Consider the following 21,511-nt stretch of genomic DNA (forward strand, 5'->3'; position numbering starts at 1 on the left):
AGTCTGTGCTTCCACGGGGAGGGGTTCTGCCTTCTCTTCCCTTGGGCCCCAGCAAGCTTTGAAGGCTCTGAGGAGTCCTGGAGAAGCCCTTGGAAGGGAAGGCTGCGGGGTTTCAGAGCTTCTTCCTTGTGTTGGGTGGCTTAGTGCACTGGTGCGTGTGGGGGTCCCGTTTAGTGGCTGTTGGAGGGTGACTGGCCGAGGAGAACAGAGACGTGGCTTCTGTCTGCTTTGGTGGTTCTTCACTAGGATACAGATTCAAATCAACCAGATACCTTTTTACATGAACAGAGGCTGTGTCCCCTGCCTGCCCCGCCCCCCCCACCTCCCCGCCTCCCATTCACTGACCTACTGAGTCAGAGTCTCCAGGAACGGGTCCTGTGTTTTGGAGGTGCCTGGATTTCCTCATGCTTGACAGTATCAGCTATCTTCCAGGGCTGTGATGAGGCCCAGCTGAGGCCATCTATGTGTCCTGGAGGGATCCTGCTTAGCAGGATGCCACCATGCTGGACACAATGCCTAGCAGCTGCCGTTATGGTTATATTACTATCACTGCGCTTCATTCGGTGAGAGCATGTGAACAGGTAGCCCCTCTAACAGAGTCACACGCCCTGGGGCTAGAGTGACAGAGGTGGGCAGGGCTTTGGAGCCCTGCAAGGGGCCCCAGGTATCTCCTTAGGCTGGGGAGCATTCAGAGTGTCTTCTGATCATAGGGATATGTGGGGTAGAAATGGAGAAGCCGGGAGGTTCAGGCAGGTCTGTTGGGATGGAGGGTGGGAGTGGAAGGCAATGGAGGAGGGGTGCGGTGTGGTCTCAGACCCCAGGGCTGGCAGCCGCACTTGCCACACTCACTGTACACTTACCTCTGGCCTTCTCAGGTGGGGCAGCCCACACCCTTCTGCTTCCCTTTGTCGCTGGCATGGTGAATCAGGCCGGGAGCCGGCCAGCTGGGCCGGTGGTTGTATTGCAGGGTCTCTAAGGGCCTTCTGCCCTGGCTGCTCAGAGGACAGGTCACTCATTGTTGGACTCTGCTGGCTGGGCAGTTGGCCTGTGACCTGAGCAGATGAGCGGCTCTAGGTCCAGGTCACTTTACTAACCGGAAAAACAGTCACTGAAAACAGTTTTCTTCAAATTGTGGAATAAATCATATGTAAATGCATATAGTTTAAAACAATTACATGAGGAACACATACCCATGTGTTCCTTAGCTTAAGAAATAAAACACTATGGGGCGCCTAGGTGGCTTGGTCGGTTAAGTGTCCGACTTCGGCTCAGGTCATGATCTCATGGTCTGTGAGTTCGAGCCCCGTGTCGGGCTCTGTGCTGACAGCTTAGAGCCTGGAGCTTGTTTCAGATTCTTTGTCTCCCTCTCTCTCTGCTTCTCCCCTGTTCATGCTCTGTCTCTCTCTGTCTCAAAAATAAATAAATGTTAAAAAAAAATTAAAAAAAAAAGAAATAAAACACTTGCTCTACCCACAAAGCCTCTGTGTGCCCCTTCCTGAGTGTGCCCCCAACCTGTCCCCTGGAGAGAACCAGGATCCTTAAATTTTGTGTTAGGTCTATTTCTTTGTGGTTTTTCCACATACGTAAACATCCTTGAACACCACATCATTTGGTTTGGCTTGTTTTTAAACTTTTGATAGACGGAATCATCTGAATTTTTAAGACTTCAGTGTTGTGTTTATTGATTCATTTGTGTTGATATGTGTGGCCATCATCCACTTATTTTTATTGTTCTAAAGTATTCCATTATCATTCTTCTGATAATAAGCATTTGGATTATTTCCTTTTTTAAAAACATGCTTCTGTGAACATTCTCGTACAAGGCTCCTGGTGTGCATAGGCCAGGGTTTCTCAGCTCAAACCACAGGTGACTCACCTACATCCAGACAGTCGTTGACAATGTATGTGAATGTTCTGGAAGCATCAAATTGCTATAAAGTTCCGAAGTATTAAGCATTTCCATGGACCAGAGTTTCAGGAGAACTGCTTTAGGGTACATAGCAAGGAGTGGAATTGCCAAGTTTTAGGATTTGCACATTTCAGCTTTTCCAGATAATGCCACATTGTTCTCCAAAGTGGATGTATCGTTGACACTTCCACCAGTGGAATGTCAGTTGACAATGGGAAGTTTTGGCATTCTCCAATACCGTGGGTGTAAAATGCTATCTTATGTCTTAAATTTTCATCTCTCTGATTACTAGTGAACATCCTTTCATAGGTTTATTAGCCATTCTTTTCTGTGAATGCCTGTTTTATGTTTTTGTACATTTTTCTATTGAATTGCTTGCTTGTTCCTATTTTTTAGGAGTTTTACTATGTTTTGGATGCTAATGTGTTGTCTATTAAGTGTGCCACAAACACAGTCTATATCTTCCAGTTTATAGCTTAGCTTTTCACTTTCTTCATAGGGCCTTTTGAGAGGAAGAAATCCTTTATTATAATATAGTCAAATGTATTAGTCTCTTTTCTTTGTTAGATTGTACTTTTTACATATTGTTCAAGAAATACATAGTATCTTATGGATCTCTTTGCATCGCTTGTAATAGGACCATGCTTGTCATAACATAATAGGCATTCATGAATTTTTTAATGAATGAGTGAATGATTAAAGGTGACAACCTGTATTTATTTCTGTAAGTTTTTCTTTTAACGTTTAAGTCTTTATTATGTCTGGCATGCGTATTTCCATGTGGTGTGAGGTAGGGCTCAGTTTCTTTCTTCCCCATATACAAATCAGTGGTCCTGCCTCCAGTGATTGGCTAGTCTTACTTTCCCCTCAGATGAGTCATGCCAACTGTGCCGTTTCCATGGCACTATTTATCCCTGTGCCACATTGTCTTAATTACTATAGCTTTTTAATAAGTCTTGATCTCTGGTAAGGCAAATCCTCTTATCTGATGTTTTTTCAAGAATGTTTTGGCTGTTCTTGGCCCTTTGTCCTTTTGCATAAATTTTGGACAGTTTGATTAGTTTCACCAAAAATCAATCAATCAGTCACCTCTTCTCCCCACCCTCCCTCATGCAAGCCCTGTTGGTAGTTGGATTGGCTTTGCATAGAGTCTGTTGATCAATTTGGGGAGAATTACTATTTTTTAATTTCCAGTTATGAATATAAATTGTATTCTAGGCATGTATTTCTATTCATGGACATGGTATACTTCATATATTAGGCCTTCTTTAATGTCTTTCTGTAAAGTCTCATAGTGTTCTCCATGAAGCTCTTACACAGCTTTTGTTATGTTGAGACTTTTGGTCTTCCGTCCTTTAACACCACCCCTTCCTCCCCTCAGAGTCCAGCAGAACTCTTATGTACACGAGGATGGAGAAGGGAGCACCTTCCAGCCACTCCTACTCACGGTGTGGTGGGGCTGAGCAGTTGTCCAGGTGCTGTGCTGGACACTTCCCTAACTTACTCTGTTACCTTATCTGCCCTCCACAGCACCTGATGAGGAGAGGTAGGTTTATACTCATTTTGCCTCCGAGGAGTTGGAAGCTCTGGCAGGTTAGGGATTTTTGCCCCAGATCACTAAGCTGGAAAGTGACAGAACTGGGATTTGAACCTGGGTTCAGAGCCCATATTCTTTTTATGACTAACTCTGGGAGGTCATCCTGATCCAGCTCTTTCCTCTGTTAACTTCAGATTGTGTTTTTCTTGGATCTGTGCTTCCAATTTGGTGCGGTGCAGCCCTGCGATAACAGGACCAGTGTTATGCATATTTGGATGTGACCCCTTGGTGATTTGTGCCTTCCCTCCCCCAGTCCCAGCCCCAACAGAAATGGGTCAGGAGATGACCACCTAGTGATTGTCAGGGCCTTTCTCAGATTAGTGGGTAGTCAGTTGTGTACAGTCTAGGTTTCATGATCTGTTTTTGTGCTTTTTATGCGAGTGCCCCAGAATGAAGACTGTTTTCTTCACAGCTTCCCAAAAGCATGACCCTCCATTGTGCTATTAAATATTTCAGATTCTACTCATCTCATCATGGCAGGGTTTACTGTTCTTCCTTTTTTTTGAGAAGGAGAGAGAGGGAGAGAGAGAGTGCAAGCAGGGGAGGGGCAGAGAGAGAGGGGGACAGAGGATCCAAAGCGGGCTCTGTGCTGACAGCAGCAAGCCCCATTTGGGGCTCAAACTCATGAACCATGAGATCATGACCTGAGCCAAAGTCCGACGCTCAACCAGCTGAGCCACCCAGGCCCTCTGGCAGGGTTTACTGTTCTAACCATATGGCCCTGCTTTTATATTTTGTATCTTGTTCCCCCACTCTGCTAGCATCTTCTAGGAACTTGAAATCCTTGCAGCTACCTCGAGTGGGCAGTGGTACCCCTGTGTAGATGAGGACACTGAGGCTAAAGGCATTGTCATCCAAGGCCATGAGCAGGAGGAGGGGGGCGTGAGGGGCCTTCATCTTATCATCTGTGCCTTGCTTGCTCATGATTGGTGCTCAGTAAATGTGTGTTGGTCTGTGGGCTGGCTGAACGGCCCAGAAGTGCTAGGTAAAGGGGGCTTGGGTGGGCTCATCATGGGATGCCTTTGGCAGGTGATACCCTTTAAATATGATTGGGGTTTATCTAAAGGAAAGGCCCCATGCTGTGGGGGGAGCCATACTGGCCCCCCACCTGGAGTATCCCGTGTAGCCAAACAGGACCCATACAGCCACACATACTCACTACCTTGGAAGGCGACTCTGTGACCACCAGCCTTATTGCAGCAAGCCCTTGGTGGGTGTCTCCCTGAGCAGTGGTTTATCAGTGCTTTTTTTATAGCACACACAGCACTCTCCCCCAGGACTCTGGAAAATGCTGTTGCCTCCATTGCATTCATTTCCAGAGGTGCTGTGGACTCATGGGCTTTGGTCCCCTGTGATCTGGTTCTAGGTAGGCCCTGGTGTTGTTTCTTGGTCACTGCGTGATGAGTGATGAGCACTCGAAAAATTCCATCTGTCTCTCTACGCCTCAGTTTCCCTTCCTATTGTGGAGTTAGAAATTTAGTGGGATGGCCTGAGAAATGATTTCTGATGTGAGGGAGAAGTGGGAAGAGCCTGTGAAGGGAAAAGTATGATTAGATTTGTCCTTTGGCAGAAAAGGAGATGAGGAAGTGGGTTTTTAAAAAAATTTTTTTAACATTTATTCTTTTTTTTTATTAATATAATTTATTGTCAAATTGGCTTACATACAAAACCCAGTGCTCATCCCAAGGGCCGTCCTCAATGCCCATCACCCATTTTCCCCTCTCCCCCGCACCCCATCAACCCTCAGTTTATCTCTGTGTTTAAGAGTCTCTTATGGTTTGCCTCCCTCCCTCTCTGTAACTTTTTTTTCCTCCTTCCCCTCCCCCCTGGTCTTCTGTTGAGTTTCTCAGGATCCACATATGAGTGAAAACATATGGTATGTGTCTTTCTCTGCCTGACTTATTTCATTTAGCATAACCCTCTCCAGTTCCATCCACATTGCTACAAATGGCCAGATTTCATTCTTTCTCACTGCCAAGTAGTATTCCATTGAATATATAAACCACATCTTCTTTATCCATTCGTCAGTTGACGGACATTTAGGCTCTTTCCATAATTTGGCTATTGTTGAAAGTGCTGCTATAAGCATTGGGGTACAAGTGCCCCTATGCATCAGCACTCTTGTATCCCTTGGGTAAATTCCTAGCGGTGCTATTGCTGGATCATAGGTTAGATCTATTTTTAATTTTTTGAGGAGCCTCCGCACTGTTTTCTGGAGAGGCTGCACCAGTTTGCATTCCCACCAGCAGTGCAAGAGGGTTCCTCTTTCTCCACAGGGAGCGGGGTTTAATTGTATTTCTGTGTCAGAGCCTGTGGCTGTATGTGAGGGGAGCTGCCAGCCACCTCAGAACAGAACCCCAAGATGCAACCCTGCTTGAACATGGTGGGCTCGGTCCCGTGCGCCCAACCAGGGGTTCCATGTGGCCCTGCCCACTGCTCGTCCTCCCCCAGGATCAGGGCTGGGGGTGCCCTTTCAGAGTCTTGGGACTGGGACCCCATATGCCAGAGGAGAGACACTTGCCAGTCAAAGCCAGAAGGAATGGGGTTGGGGGCAGTCGAAAGGCGTGTGTCTCTGTGTGAGGAGTCCCTGAGTAGAACGGATTGTGGGACCTAAAGGTTTTTGTTAGGTACGTAACTTGTAAGTTCTCAGAGCGCCCCTTTGCCCCAAACACACACAAACAGACACATGTTGACACACATATATACATACGTGTATGTGTGCACGCGTGTATACAGACATACGTAAGACACGTGTACATATAAATGTGTATGAATATACATCATAAATGTTTAGAAATGTTTTTATAGTGTGAATACGTGTCTCTATATTTATATATACAGTTGACCCTTGAACATGGGTTTGAGCTGTGTGGGTCCACAGCAGATATTTTTCCAGTACAATACTGTAAATGTATTTTCCTCATGATGATCTTAATATTTTCTTTTCTCTAGCTTACTTTAATGTAAGAACACAGTATATGATACATACATTTAACATACAAAATATGTGTTGATCAACTGTGTATGTTATCTGTAAAGCTTCTAGTCAACATTAGGCTATTAGTAGTTAAGTTTTGTGGGAGTCAAAAGTTAGGTGCAGAATTTTTTTTTACACATGTGTAAAATACATTTTTATTAATAATAGCATTTTGTTCCATATGGGTAATATTTCTATGAAAGAAAGTAATAACCACAATGTACTGTAATTAATACACCCTGGAAAGACACGTCTCTTAGGAAGATCTTTGAGTTCTGGCAGCATATTTGAATAAGTGTAGATTGATGTACATGCACATTTTTAACCATGGGGAGATTGGTGTTGTTCAAGGGTCCATTGTAAATGAATATGTCAGTTTAGTTAGATTCCCCGCAAGTGTGTGTGACCTTGGGTGTAAACTGGTATCCTCATTTTAAGCAACCCATTTCCTGGATAGACTGTGGGGCTCATAGATTGCAAGCATCACACACCAACCATGGCAAACTCCAGAACACAGAGACCTGCCTATATATCTCTGTGACCTCGGCCCAGCAGTTGTTTAGCATTTGGCCATGCACCGGCCCAGCTTTCTTTTCCCTTCTGCTCTCTGCACTCCTGTGTTTCTATCTGCGGATCTTTCAGTATCTATGGAGAGACAAGGTTAGCTCACAGGCTAAAAGGAAAGCCAAGCAACAGGCCACACACAAGGACAGAAGCCAGAGCTGCTCTGGGGTGTCGTTACCATGAGGTAACAATGACCCTGGTCATGTCGACTCTGTCAGTTTTTGGCCGTTGGGGCCCACTGCTCAGGAATTGACTTCTAGGATAGAGGGTCTGACTGGTCATGAGCCCATCCTTGGCCAGGGTTGAGCAGAGCACCTTGATTGATGGGACATGGCTGTATGCAGTGGGGAGAAGAGAATTCCCCAAAGGAGAACAGGGGAGCTGACACTAAAAGAAGGGGCAGAGGCAGAAATGGTAGATGTGTGCTAAAGTGTTTGGCCCCCCAAATGCCAGATGCCACTGCCACTGCTAGGATTTGCTCATCCCCTGGAAGTGTCCTCCCCACCTCCTGGGGAGAGAGGTCAGGAGTAGATGGGGAGGCTGAGACCTCCCCACCCCCATCCAGCAGCTCTTGCTGTGTTTGTGTGGCCATCCTGGCTGCCTGTGTGGGGGAGATTCGGCAACCGTGGGGCTCCTCTGATCTCTCTGTGCCTGGCTGTGTCATCTTGGTATGTCTGAGTTGCTCAGGGGTAGGTAGGTAGGTTGGTTTTCCAGCTTCCCCAGAGCTAAGATGCCTTTGAGGCATCTCCCAGCAAACCATGCATATGGATTCCACTGTGTCAGCCCCTTTCCATGCCCACCCCTGGTGAGTGCCCTTGGGTCTGCTGGAAGGGCCTGCTGATGCTCTAGGGAGGGTGTGCCCACGGTGCTGCGGCTACTTTTCAGCACTGCCCTGGAGTCCTAAGTCCTAAGTCCTAAGTCTCTGAATTCCCAAAAATGTGTTCTCCATGACCAGCCAGTGAGTCTTGAGTTGTGCTTATGGTCTGCTAACCTCATGCTTCACATTGTAGGGGAATAAGAACTCCCTCTGTTCCTGCTCTAGAGAGGCTTGTAGTCTAGCTGGGAAGAGCCAACTACTGTCACAAGGGTGTACAATAAGGCAGTATAGCATGCCACAGGGAGCCCACATGTGCAGTCAGCCAGACCAAGTTTCATGCATTTTGTGGACATCATCAGTGTGCGACCCGTGGGCTCCCCATCCAGTATTACAAGGCAGTGGGGACTTATTGAATAACTAATGTCAATCAGAGTTCCTGTGCATGGCCTCTCACGTGTAGTGGGCACTTATAAATGGTATACATTCTTACATAATCACATAAACGTGCTTCCTGTTTGCCTTGGCTTCCGGAAAGTGTGAGCTGTGGTGGCCCCAAGTGGTTCCAGTGTAAGGCCAGGTGGACAGGAAGGGCTCTGCACAAGAGACAGCACTTGAGCTGATCCTTGACAAAAGAATGGTATTCAGCCACACGGTGAGGAGGCGGGATGGCCTTTCAGGCAGGCCTGAATGTGGTCAGCACGATGAGGGCCTGGAGCAGGACCTAGCCCTCAGGCTCCCTGTGGCCATGTGTACAGACCTGATGAATGAGGCTAGCGTGGAGGAGAAGGTGGTCATCCAACAGGTGCGCATCAGGGCACCTCCCTGGGATGGAAGGGACAGTACGTATTGAGTACCTGCCGTGCCCCGCACGATGCTAAGTGCTGTCCTGACCATGGAGGGCGGTGTCAGGATGTTCGTGTCCAGCACCTGCCGTCTGTCTTCTGAGCAGAGCAGGCACCTCAGGGAGTATCTGAGGGCAGAGAGGAGAAGACCCGAGGGCCCAGGCGATGGAAGATGTGTGCCTGGGGAGACGGCAGGGAAGGGGCAAGAGGACAGCTAGGCAAAGGGCTTCTGGATGAGCAGAGGGGGTGGTGGGGATGATGGAGGAGGTGAGGGCAGGAAAAATGAGGTGATATTTGAAGCCAGAGAAAGGGGCTAATGCAAGAGAGTTTTGAGCCAGATTGTGGTGGGCAAGGAATTGCTTTGGTAGAGAAGTTTGCTGATCATTGGGGACCCCTTTAAAATCAGTACTTTGGGGGCGCCTGAGTGGCTCAGTCGGTTGAGCGTCCGACTTCAGCTCAGGTCACAATCTCGCGGTCCGCGAGTTCGAGCCCCGCGTCGGGCTCTGGGCTGATGGCTCGGAGCCTGGAGCTTGCTTCCGATTCTGTGTCTCCCTCTCTCTCTCTCTGCCCCTCCCCCGTTCATGCTGTGTCTCTCTGTCTCAAAAATAAATAAACGTTAAAAAAAAAATTAAAGGGGCGCCTGGGTGGCGCAGTCGGTTAAGCGTCCGACTTCAGCCAGGTCACGATCTCGCGGTCTGTGAGTTCGAGCCCCGCGTCAGGCTCTGGGCTGATGGCTCGGGGCCTGGAGCCTGTTTCTGATTCTGTGTCTCCCTCTCTCTCTGCCCCTCCCCCGTTCATGCTCTGTCTCTCTCTGTCCCAAAAATAAATAAAAAACGTTGAAAAAAAAATTAAAAAAAATAAATAAATAAAAATAAAAATAAAAAAAAAAATCAGTACTTTGGGTGGTACCTGGCAGAGTGTAGAGACCGTTGGGTGGAAGGTCTGTGTAGCACCCGGAGGTGTGGAGGACGTGGTGAACCCGGCTGTACTGGCAGGGGGGTCTAAGGAGACTGCGGTGGCTGGCGGAAGGACCCAGAGCCTTCTGTGCTCCATTCACTGAGGGGCAGCCCCCAGTGTGTTCTCTCCAGGAGGTCAGGTGTGTTTTGAGGCCTGACTGTGCCCCCCACCCACTCAAGGGAGGCTTCCCCTGCCTGTGGGCAAGAGCTCATGAGACCCAAATCAGAGTGACAGTGTGTCAGCCTGGGTTCTGGGCCAGAGCTCTGTGATGTCTGAGCCATTTAGGACACCCGCCATGACCGGTCCCTGAGGCCTGGGGGCCTGGTGGGGAGGAGGTTGGGGGACCCTCAGGAGGGTGGTGGGGGGGAGGAAGTTGATGCTGTTGGAAGAGCTGAGCGCACAAGGTGCTTGATTTGTTACCATTTATGGCAGCCAAAGAGAAGGGCGCGAGGCCCCCCTTCCCTCTCTCTGCCTCAAGCCCCCCTTCATCTGCCCCTTTCTCAGCCTGCCTGGTGGGAGGAGGGGAGTCTGTGTGAAAAGTGCGTGTTTCATAAAAGCCGCTCTGTAGAGGGTGGCGGGTCTGAATCAGGAGCTGTAGGAGGAAGATTGACAAGATTCTCGGCATTGCTGATTTCTCTCTTCCTTTTTGGCTGGGGGCTCCTCAGAACTTGTTGGGGGGCAGGGTAGGTTGGATGGCCCCTCCAGCAGCCTGCAAAATTCTGGTGTGTCCAGCCATGGATCCTGCATTTCCTCCCCATTGTAGAAATGCCGGAATCCCGTTTCGCGCAAGACATACACCAGCTAATTCTCAGTTTGCTTTTGGGATGAAGGTGGCAGAGCGGGAAAGAGCAGGGGATGGGGCGCCAACACCTCAGTTCTAGTTCCGGCTGTGTTGCTAACTGGCTGTGTGACCCTGGACAAATTACTCCCCCTCTCTGGGCCTAAGTTCCCACATCTGGACAATGACAGACTTGAACCAGCTCGTCTCTGGGGTCCCTTTGGGCTCTGACATCCTGCGTTTTTACACATTTCTTTTGCTCCCTTTGTGTTTTTAAAGAGCTGATGATTCTTGAGATACCTTATTTTCCTTTCCTCACAGTAGCCTTGGTAGAGTGAGGGAACAAGGAGGATTCCTTGTATCTCACAAGTGGGGAAACAGTCCAGAGTGAGGGAGGACCCACCTAGCAGGGCCGGGTGTGTCCTTGGTGTGCTGGAACTCGCTGCCTGAAGCTCACAAAACTGCCCCAGATTCTGCTCTGCCTGGAGGCTCACATGCTGGGTGCAGGCACAGGGGCTCCCGGGTTCCAGACGGAATGTTCCCCAATGGGCTTTGACTCCCTGGACCTTGGTTTCCTTGCTCAGTGGCAGGCAGAGAATCTCCCCTGCTTCCCATTTCCCGCCTCAGGGTCGTGGCTGGGTCTGAGCAGGAGATGGGGCCAGCCACAGCAGTCAGCTGGTATTGCCTGGCCCCCACCCCCACCCGAGAGGGCTGTCACCCACCAAGCAGGTAATGAGGGGTGGGCCGCTTTATTAAGCACCCTCACTGCAGGAGAGGAGCTCAGCACCTTGTTTGACACACAGAACTGTCTCGGCTCCCATCCTATTGTTAGAAGCCTTAATTACAATTGTTCCAATTCCGCCCTCCAGCATTCATCATTAGGAAGAGCTTTCTTTTCCCTTCCTGTGTTCCCCTAAGTCCCCTGAACAGTGTCTTCGCTGTTCCCTTGCACCAAGATGCCTCCCGCCTCTATCTCTCCCCTCTTTACCGCCCACCTCTATCTGGGGCAGTCCCAACACCAGCTGCCTCCCTGCCCCGTGGCCCTACCTTGTGCCCCCAGCTGCCACCCTTTGAGAAAACAAACAGCAGTCCCACCAACCCCACTAAACTCAAGGCTCCAAGCTGGGGATGCTGTCCCTTCAATGGGCTGCTTAATCATGAATTCAGGAACCGGTCTGCCCCTCCCCTTGCGGTGTGAGGGTCAGCAGGGTGGGTGTCCTCAACTGGAGAGCGCACACATTGGGTGCTCTTTGCCGTCTCCGGCTGTATCTCCCCTTCTGGCCCAGAGCCCCTGGGCCTGTCCTTTACTCTGACTTTGTTAGAAGGCCCCTGGGGCAGCATGGAAAAAGCCTGTACCAGGAGTGTGGGTGCCCCTCACAGCTCTGCCACGGCTCCCCTTGTGACGATCTCTGACTTCAATTTCTCATCTGTAAAATGGGGATAAACCTGAATACTTGGCTGGCCAACCGGTCAAGGAACCTGTCAAAGAACTGTCAGGCGGGTACATTGAGACAGTCCTCTGAAGTCTGTGTAGGGTGGCGCTCTGTAAATTGGGATTACTGTGTCGTTTCTTTTTGTTAACGCCCATCGCTCTCTGTGTCTGTTTCTGCCACCACCTTCCTGCCTTCCCGTTTCCGAGTGGGCCGTAAAGTTGCACAGTGGTTTGTTCCCGGACATATTTCTCCATCCAGGTGGCCACCGTACGTGTGTGACTAAAGCGCGTGATTCCGGCTCCTGCAGGCTGCCTGCCAAGGCATCCCACCATACTTGACGCCCTGGCAAGCCCACTCATGACTGTCCAGGGAGTGTGGTGGCAGGAGGGGGCCCCTTCCAGCATTCCCAAAGTTCTGTAGCAGGTCAGTGCGGAGAAAATGGCTTGTCTGGGTAGGAACTACAAATGCCCCTCCAGATTCATCTAGGACTGCTCTGTGTGGCTTGTTCAGGCTCGTTCCTTTGGTTAGGGGTTCACTAAGATGACCTGTGTCTCCAGATCACAGAGAGCTGGTTTCATTTTCTCAGTGGCTGATCCGTCAGACCCACTGCGTACCCTGTCCGTTGCCTTGCCCTTTCTCAGGGCTGTGGTGTCCTCAGCTCTGCCAAGGAAGAATCTTGTGCTGGCCGGGGATCTTCTGGGGAGGCCCTTCCCCCACTGGCCTGTGGGGCTGGTCTCTGAGCCTGTAAGTCTGGCACTTTGATTGACAGGAGTTTGAGCGAATTTGCTTGGGCTTATCTGCCCTGTGGGGATACTCAAGCCAGGCCAATCATCCTCTGAGGGACAAAGCCTACTGGTTTCTGCTTTAAGCATGGAGATGTGGAAGTAGGTTTTGGGGGCAGGGAACGAGCAGAGTGCTCACATTCACCCACATCACTGTGGATGCACACCGAAGATGTGAGCAGTTCCTTTGCTTCCGCCAGAGATGTCTACCCCCACCCACCCCACGCTCAGCCTGGTTAAGGCGAGTCGGCCTGGAGGCAAGGGTCTGGGCAGCTTCAGTCCTCCCTGTGATCAGTATTGTATACTGTCTCCCAAAGGACATTTTCTCCTCGGGGAGGTTTACCAGAGTGTCAACAGCCTTATTTTGCTTTTAGGGAGACTGAGTTGTAGAGAGAGAAGGGGTTATATTGAAGGCCCAAGTCACATGGGGAATAAACAAAGCCTTCTTGGCTGTCATGGAATGCACTGGAACCCAGAGTGCCCGAGTGGGCATGGTAACCCATTTGAATTACGTGTAGTCAGGATGTGGCCTGGCTTCCAGGCTACGTGGACCCTTCTCAGCTTCCCAAGTAGACTTGTGGGCTGGTTTCTCCACAGAACTGCAGGTGTCCTGGGGAAGTGTGCACTTCCTTTGCCAAGGCCCTGACCTCCAGCCTTTGGACACAGACACCCGTGGCCCCTTGCTTCTGTCTGGGCCTACCATAGGCTCCCAGGACCCTTGTGAAATTCCAGGCCAGGCCATTACCTGAAGGGCCCACCATCTTGGGGAAGGCAAAGCTGCCAGAGTGGACTTCTGAACGTGGTTAGAGAAAGGGCTGGAGAAAGTGGGGAAGGGGGCAGAGGGCTGAGAGACACCTCTCAGAGGGCAGCCTCTTGCCTTGCTATTTATATTTAATTTACTAGAGTATTTTTCCTTGTCTTTTTCTGTTTGGTGTTCCCAAACTTCTCTTCACACCTCTCTCCCTTCCAGGTTCCCTTCACCTCGCTGTATTTAGGAGATGACTAAGTAGACAAACCTTCCACACTGCCCCTGACTTGATGCCTCCTGACATTGAATGCTGGGACTGAGGAGGGAGGGCACACCTGGGAGCCCTTCTGGGGAGGCAGTCATAGGTCCCCTGATGGAGATGTCCACGGACTCAGTCGGAGGTTGGACTTAGCTTCTGCATTCTAGGTGATGGGAGAAGGAAGGTGGGGGAGGAGTAAAAACAACACCACACCCAGCACCTGATGTCCCTGATGACTGTCTGTCTGCATCACTGAGGCACCAGTGAGGGGCCTGGTCTTTGAGTGTGGCGGACGGCCTGGTCTTTGAGAGGAGAGTGGTCTTTGAGAGGAGAGGAGAGTGAGGGGTAAGCCTCGCTCCAGACACTGTGCTCCTGTGCAGACATGTTTCTCTCCCTTTCACTTATGTCAGGAAATCGGAAGAGGTCTTTTCCTTTGGGAGGGGAGATGAAAATCAGACCCCACAGAGACTAATTGCCCCTGGCTTCAGCCGCCCCTGTCTGCATCCCTGTAGCCACCCTTCACTCCTGCCTCCCAGCATGCGATTCCCTGCCCCTTCCCTTCTGCCAGGCTTCTCAGGCTGCCTGGTTTGGGAAGTGAAAGGTAATATGTGTAAAGATCACTGGCTCTGGAGGCAGTGCGTTTGTCTCTTGGCATTACTGTTTACTATTTGTATGGACCTGACAAGATGCTTAACTCTTTGAGCCTTGACCTCCTCATCTGTAAAATGGGACAATAATAGGTCTACTCTCTAGGTTGGTTCATGGAGTAATGGAAGCACTGAATGAAGAGGGTTTAGCCCATTGTATGGTATGTGATGGGTGTCTTCAGGTCAGGTGAGGCTCGTATGGACAGCTGATGCTGGCTGGGGTAGTGTAGCCATATTCCTTGGCAGAGCAAAATAGGGAACATGTGTTCAGAATTAGGGTGTAGGTGTTTTGTTTCTGTTCTCAGCCCCCACTTCCTCAGCTGGGCCCTTATTTTCTCTAGGCTTTGTTTTGGCTTTCTCCTCAGTGGAATGAGGCAAGTCATTCGGTCCCTCTCGTCCCTTCCCCCTCCCCCAGCCTCCTGCAGGGCAGGGAGAGATGGACAGATGAGGAACGGGTTCCCAGCTGCTGAGTGCTTGGAGCTCTCTCAGCCAGAGATGGGGGAGAAAATCGAAGGTGGGCTGTTCTATGCTTTTAGGATGGTCTCTAGGGACACAATGTTTAAACTAGAGTTGAAACCTCTTACTGAGCTCACAAAAGAAGGCCCTGGAGGAGGCCCCTGGGGTCTGCATTAGCCAGACCAGCCAGGGACCTGGGTGGGCAGAGATGTCCCACCTGGCCTTGCTGGTGGGGCCGAGGCATGCCTATGGGGAGACTGGGTGCCCCACTTAAGAAAGACAAAAGCAGAACCTAAGCAGGGAGACGGAGAGGAAAAGGAATAAGGGGAACAAAAGGAAAAGGCGCAGGGACAGCTGGAGGGGCGGGGCAGACGCGGGCAGAGAGCCTCAGGTAGCCAGCTCCAGGGGCTGAGCCTGCCTGTCCCTTCCTCTCCGCAGTGATTAAGACATCGCCAGCTGCCTGTGTTCTTAGCTCCGCTGGCTCTCCGCTGCCAATAACAAATGCATCTGGCTGGAATCTGGGTCATTAAAAAAACAACCTGATATTTCTCTTCTTCCTTCACCCCCTGGCAATCCATGTCCTGGAATATAGCTGGGACCCCCAAAGGAGGGATCCAGAGGCACAGGGAGCCAGGGTGGGCGTGTTGGCTGTCAGGGCCACTCAGCCAGACAGACAGCCACCCTTCCTGGCTGTCTAGGTTCTGTTGTTGCGAAGCACAGGCCTTAAATGGAGAGTGATGTGCTGGGGACAAGGATTTTACAGGTGGTTTTCCTTCCTGTTGGCAGGCCAGGGGGCAGATGGTCTAGTGGCTGTGGTGGGGACATGAGCCCAGAGTCACAGCCTCAGTTTGACGATGATCTAATGAGATTCCTTAGTCTCTCTGGACTCACTTTGTTTCCACTGTGAACACTGACCGTGACACACAGCCTGCCCCAGGGGGTTGTTGAGGGGGGAGAGCAGGGAATGTCCCAGCACAGCACACAAGGAAGGATAGCTCCTGCTACTTTGTCTCCATTATTATTGTCATTATTATTATTATCATTATTATTATGTTGCCTCTGTTGAGTAGCACCTACAGAGGGAACTGCATTTATTCAACTGCAGTGCCTGTGTTGGGTTGGGCACCTGACCAAGACTGACCTTCAGGAGAATGGAGGGACACTTGTCCATACCTCTCATGCCAGGAGCAAAGGATCAGCTGGACAGGTAGCTCTCTTAAACTGAGACCTCTTCTAAGACTCTAAAGTTTTGTATATTTCACTCTGGCTTTAGGAATATAGAGGAGTAGGGACAAATGGAGGGAAGGTAGAAGGGATGATTTAAATAGAGGGAATAAATCAAGGAAGTTTCTTGGACTAGGCCTGAATCTAGTTATCTGTGCAGCCCCCACTTCTGGGAGCTCACCTGTGCTGGGCTGTGGTCTGAGCGCCTCGCCTCCCTTGTCCCTTATCTGGTTGATTCCAGAGCCTTCCTTGCTCCTAACCACCAAATAGGTTTCCCCTGCTATCCAAAAGTAGAGTCGTCCTATGAAACCTTTCACAAGCAGAAATGGTGTAAAGTGAAGAAGCAATTACCATTAATTTATATGGAAATAATTTTTGAGCATTCCCAGATACAAAAAATAACCTCTCTTAGGCTTTTCTGATACCTTAAGGCACATCTAGCTAACAGAGGCACAAAATAAGTGGAGATAAAGCACAGATGCTCACAGATACAGTTCAAAGCTATGGCAGCTTGGTGCTGAGACGCTGAGTATAGTTTCCAGGGAAAGAACTCGGTGGGGCCACTCTCACAGCTCAGGGTGTGTGCCACCTCTATAATGGCTGGCTGCAAAACAAACGCTGAGTGGTATTTTTGCTGTGTGTGTGTGTGTGTGTGTGTGTGTGTGTGTGTGTGTATGTGTGTGTAAAGTGAAAATCCTCTTCGGATTTCTTTCAGCCAGCGAAAACAGGTATTAATGTACATCTTGTGTAAAAGTGGCACAGTGCAAAGTTTCAGGAAAGTAGGGGGATACCTGCATTGCCTTTTCTGTTCCAGGCTGGTAATAGACCAAGGAAGTATGACTCCGAGTAAAGCTGCCAGGATCAGCAAACCCGGGGTGTCGCCCCACATGCTCTCCAGTGGGTCTGGGGTGGGAGGGTGGCACCTCGCTGGTAGACTGCGGGCCTCATGGTTGGGAACCCACGTGACAGGTGCCCCTGCCCCAGGGGCTGAGCCTCACTTCGTCCATCCCTCCAGGAGAACACGCTGTGTCACAGAGTAGCTCAGCAAATGTGGGCAGAGGTGTTTCTTTGGAGTAGCCAGAGGTGATGCTTTTGTTGATAGGCTTAACCTGGGCCGTTTCCTGGGGAGTGGGAAGTATGGGGGATATCTGCAGAAGAAACTGGTATTGATGTGTTTTCCTTGGACGGGCAGGAGGGCCCAAGCGCAGAGCTTAGCGCTGCTCTCCTGGCCTGTGGGGGACATTCCTAGTCTGCCTGGTGGAGCTGTCTCAGTATGAGGCAACGGTGGCACACCAGGCCATGAGCCGAGGGGCCTCAGGTGGGAAGGGCAGGCCGTTTCCGGGTTCTGCTCTTCAAAGGACAGGGCCTTGCTGGTCATAGATCTTAGATGAGGGATGCACTGGCCTTTTCCTGTGAGACGGTTCTTGACTCTGGAGCCATCCTTCACCCGTTGCTCTTTTCCAAAGATTCAAAGAGATATTTCAAGTTACCTTTTATGGCTCTGGGGCAAGGAGAGCTCTGGAGACTTGGTATCAGGTCGACCTTTTGCAGGCTTGCTGGCTCTCGATGGGTGGGGGAGGGGAGAGAGAAGCCTGGGGATGAGGGGACTAGTTTACCACCATGAACACACAGTCAGAGCTTTCCAGGGCTCCCTTCACTGTTGGTGGGAGGATGATCTCTTGTTAGGACCGCTCTCTAGATTTTTCACTGTCTCCTTTGCTAGCTCTTCCCCTTGTTTGTTCATTCATTTAAACACCTACTTGCTCCGGGAAAGACAAAAACAGGGATGGAACATAGTCCCTACCTTGTCATACTAGACTGCCTTGACATATTGAGACATTATTTTGTATTAAAGAGAAATATTAAATCTACTTGAGCACCTAATCGAAGCCTTTCTTTTGACACCATAAAATGTGTGGTTGAAAGAACCCCGAACGAGAGTATATTGGAAAGAAAGTGAGCAGCTGTCTCAGGTGCTCTGTTATGAACACATTTCCTTGGAGCTGTGCAGGGTTCTGCGCTGTCGTTTCCTGACAGTTCTTCCTCTAACGTTATCGAACTTCTCCTGTACCCAAGGCACAGCCTGGGCTTGGCTCTGTGAAGACGTTGGAGGGAGGGGCACAGCTATGACTGTCCTGGGAAGAGAAGGGTGTGTGAGTGAGGACCCCCACTTCCTGCACATAGGGCCCTGGCTCCATCCCAGGTGAGGCCTGTTTGGCTTTGGTGTAACTTGCACTTCCACAGTGGGGAGCAGAAGCATCTGGTGGGTTCCAAACCCTGCCCAGGCTGGACGATGATGGTGGCAAAGGGAGAGGTCAAAAGTTCCTCCTGGGCATTTACCAGCACAAGTCTCCAGGCCCAGGGCTTTTCCCTTGCCAGGCTAATAGGTCACCCCAGCACCCCATGGATCTGTATCTGGGAGGAGTCACAGGGGTCTTGGCTCTTGGCTGTATCTCCTGAGCCTGATGCCACCAAGGTGATCTGATCGGATGGTGTGTGGGGTCCTGTGTGATGGATGGCTCATTTTGTGTCTTGGCTCTGGAGGCCCACATTCCTGCCAAGAGCGTGCCAAATCCAAGGGCCCTTTCTCTAGTGGGTCCTCAAGAAATATTAATTGGTAGTAGGGACCAGAGAGTCAAGTTCACCAAATGCTGGCCTCTGGGTCCTTGTTCTCCCACAATTTATAGTTCTCTCCTTAAGTCATCCCCAGGCCTCATGCTGGGACACAGGACCAACCGACTTCTCTGCACTGTGGGTTTTGTCCTATAGCTGAGAGCAGAGGGGGGCATTAGTCACAGCTCTGGCTATTCAGACTTGGGGAGCTGCCCCGGAAATGCACGTGGAGGCCAAGGCAGACACACAGGTGGAGCGTGGGCACCTGGTGGAGATGGACCCGCGGGGGCCTGGTGCCCCAGCTGCCCTCCCCTGTCTATTAACTCCCCATTAGCATGCGACGGTGGTGTTGCCTCTAACAGTTTGATTTATGCCACTGAGGTTTTGCTTACAAATTAGAAGCTGCTATTGTGCTAAGTCGGCTTTAAAATCGATGCAGAGTAATTGCAGTACACGGGTAGTTGGACGACATTAACATGAGAAATGTGCTGTAGTCGTCATCCTTGGAACAAACATGACCAATTACAGTGAAATTCCGCGCCCTTTCCCTGGCTAATTTGAACACAGCTCACTGCCAAGCCCTCCCCCGGCATGGCCAGTTCTCGATGGAGACATGTCACGAAGGGATTTGTCAGGAGTGGGCCTGGGAATGCTCATGTTGACGTCCCATGGAGGTGTGGGATGGGGCCCTCGTCTGTGTCATTGTCTGTTCCAGCCCCCCTAGCTTTTGTGGCATGTTTTCTGTGTGCTTTGCTGCTGTGATGCTTTAGGCCTGGAGCAACAGCCCTAAGAGCTTTAATGTATGTGATGCCTGTGTGTTTGTGTGCATGCCTGTGTGTATGTGCTGTGTGTGTGCACCTGAGTGCGTGCGCCTGTGTATGTGCGTGAGTATATATGTGCGCCTGTGTGTGCACCTGTGTGTGCATGCCTGTGTGTATGTGCTGTGTGTGTGTACCTGCGTATGTGCCTGCATGTGTGTGTGCCTGTGTGCGCGCGCCTGTGTGTATGTGCCTGAGTGTGCGTGCATGCCTGTATGTGCCTGTGTTTGTGTGTATGTGCACCCGTGTGCCTGTTTGCCTGTGTGTATGTGCCTGAGTGTGTGTGTGTGCGCGCCTGTGTGTGCATGCCTGTGTGTATGTGCCTGTGTGTGCACCTGTGGATGCGTGTCTGCATGTGTGCTTGTGTCTGTGTGCCTGTTTGCCTGTGTGTGTTCCTGTGTGTGTGCACCTGTGGGTGTGTGTCTATGTGTGTGCCTGTGAGTATGCCTGTACATGTTTGCCTGTGTGTACGTGCCTATGTGTATGTGCCTGTCTGTGTGTATCAATGTATGTGCCTATATGTGGGTGCATGTCTGTGTGTGTGTGTGTGTGTGTGTGTGTGTCTGCATGTCTGTCTTGCCTTAGAGTAAAAAAATGTACTAGTGAGGCCCACTTGTCACTTTGCACCCTGCCTCCCTAGCAGTTCCTATCCTTACTTCCGTCCCCTCACCTGGAGGGATAGCACTGCTCTCACACTGTTATGAAATTTTGGAAAGAGAATGGGAGTCCGAGCACTTTAACGCTGGAGCACGGATATAGCACTAGTGGCAGGAGTAGCTTGTTAGGAGAATGATTAACCCGGTACTGATGAGGCAGCCAGACGTCAGGACACTTCTCAGTCTTCTTCATACATTGGAGTTGAACAGTGGATTGAAAATGAAATAATGGTGTTGGCTTCCGTCTTCCAAAAGTCTGGTTTAATTGCGCTGTGGTTTGTCCTGGGCATCTGGGTATCGAAAGACCCCAAAGGATTCGCATGTGTAGCCAAGGCTGAAAACTGCTACCTGTCTGTTTCTCTATCTGTAGGTGGGTGTGTGCTTCTTTAGGGTAGAATCCATACTAACTATTGCTCAAGATCTCTGAAAGAGGATGCCTGGGTGGCTCAGTGGGTTAAGCATCTGACTCTTGATCTCAGCTCAGGTCTTGATCTCAGGTTGTGAGTTCAAGCCCTGTGCTGGGCTCCGTGCTGGGCATGAAGCCTACTTAAAAAGATCTCTGAAAAAAAAGAAAGCGAAGTTTTTCTAATTGACAGGCAGGAAATTCTTCCTCCTATCTTACCAGAGTCCCCACTGCTTCAAATTCAACCTACTCACTCCACCCTTGGCTGAATGTGTGCACCTGGCCCGTCCATCTCTCTGTATGGTAGGTGTCAGGCAGCACTGTCTTCATTGGGAGCACCTGGTTTTCCCTGGGACCCTTGCACACTTATAAATGGGACAGTGAGGCTCTCTACTGGGAGTGGCTGGGCCTCACCGAGGTTGCACCGCTCTGCCAGGTGGTGTGCCAGGCACCTTCACAAGCCAGGGAGGTGAAATTCTGAGCCCCGGAGTTTGCAGGCTATGGGAGGGAAAGAGCTCAGCGAGCCCATCCCTCTCTTGTTACACACGAGGGAGCTAGGACCCAGAGAAGGAAAGGCATTTGGCCTGTGAATCAGAGCAAGTTGGTGGCAGAGGCAGGACTAGAACCCCAGGCTCAGGCTCTGGTTCAGGGCTGTTTTTCTGCACTGTCCCAGCCCTGGGCTGGGGAGAAGCGGCCTCTGGACCCTGTCTTTGGGGAGGCTGTGCCTGGAGGGGCAGGATCCACGTGGATGGCTCTGAGCAGCCCTGCATCTCAGACAAGGCCGAGTGCCTGCTCAGTCACAGACACGCATTGCGCCAGGATGGCCGCGTGATGGGCTGGGGGAATGACAGCTGTCGGGTCTGGTTTGACGTCATTGCAGGCCCCCTGACAGATTCCCCAGTTCTGTCAGCTTCGCTGTAGCAGCATGCTTCCTGTTTGGTGAAAGCAGGTCTGCCTTAGATCAGCCCATTGTGGAGGGGGGGGGGAGTGGCTGCCGGGGGCGGGGGGGCAAGTGATGGTCAAACTCACAA

The 21,511-nt window shown here is 50.6% G+C and overlaps 1 protein-coding gene across 5 annotated transcripts in view; it reads left to right on the forward strand.

Moving 5' to 3' along the window:
• TSPAN9 (tetraspanin 9) overlaps positions 1-21,511 on the forward strand; it is a 202,636-nt gene that overhangs the window by 125,809 nt on the left and 55,316 nt on the right. The gene's annotated exons all lie outside the window — the stretch shown is intronic.

The sequence above is a fragment of the Panthera tigris genome, chromosome B4 (assembly GCF_018350195.1).
Source record: "Panthera tigris isolate Pti1 chromosome B4, P.tigris_Pti1_mat1.1, whole genome shotgun sequence".
Taxonomy (NCBI): domain Eukaryota; kingdom Metazoa; phylum Chordata; class Mammalia; order Carnivora; family Felidae; genus Panthera; species Panthera tigris.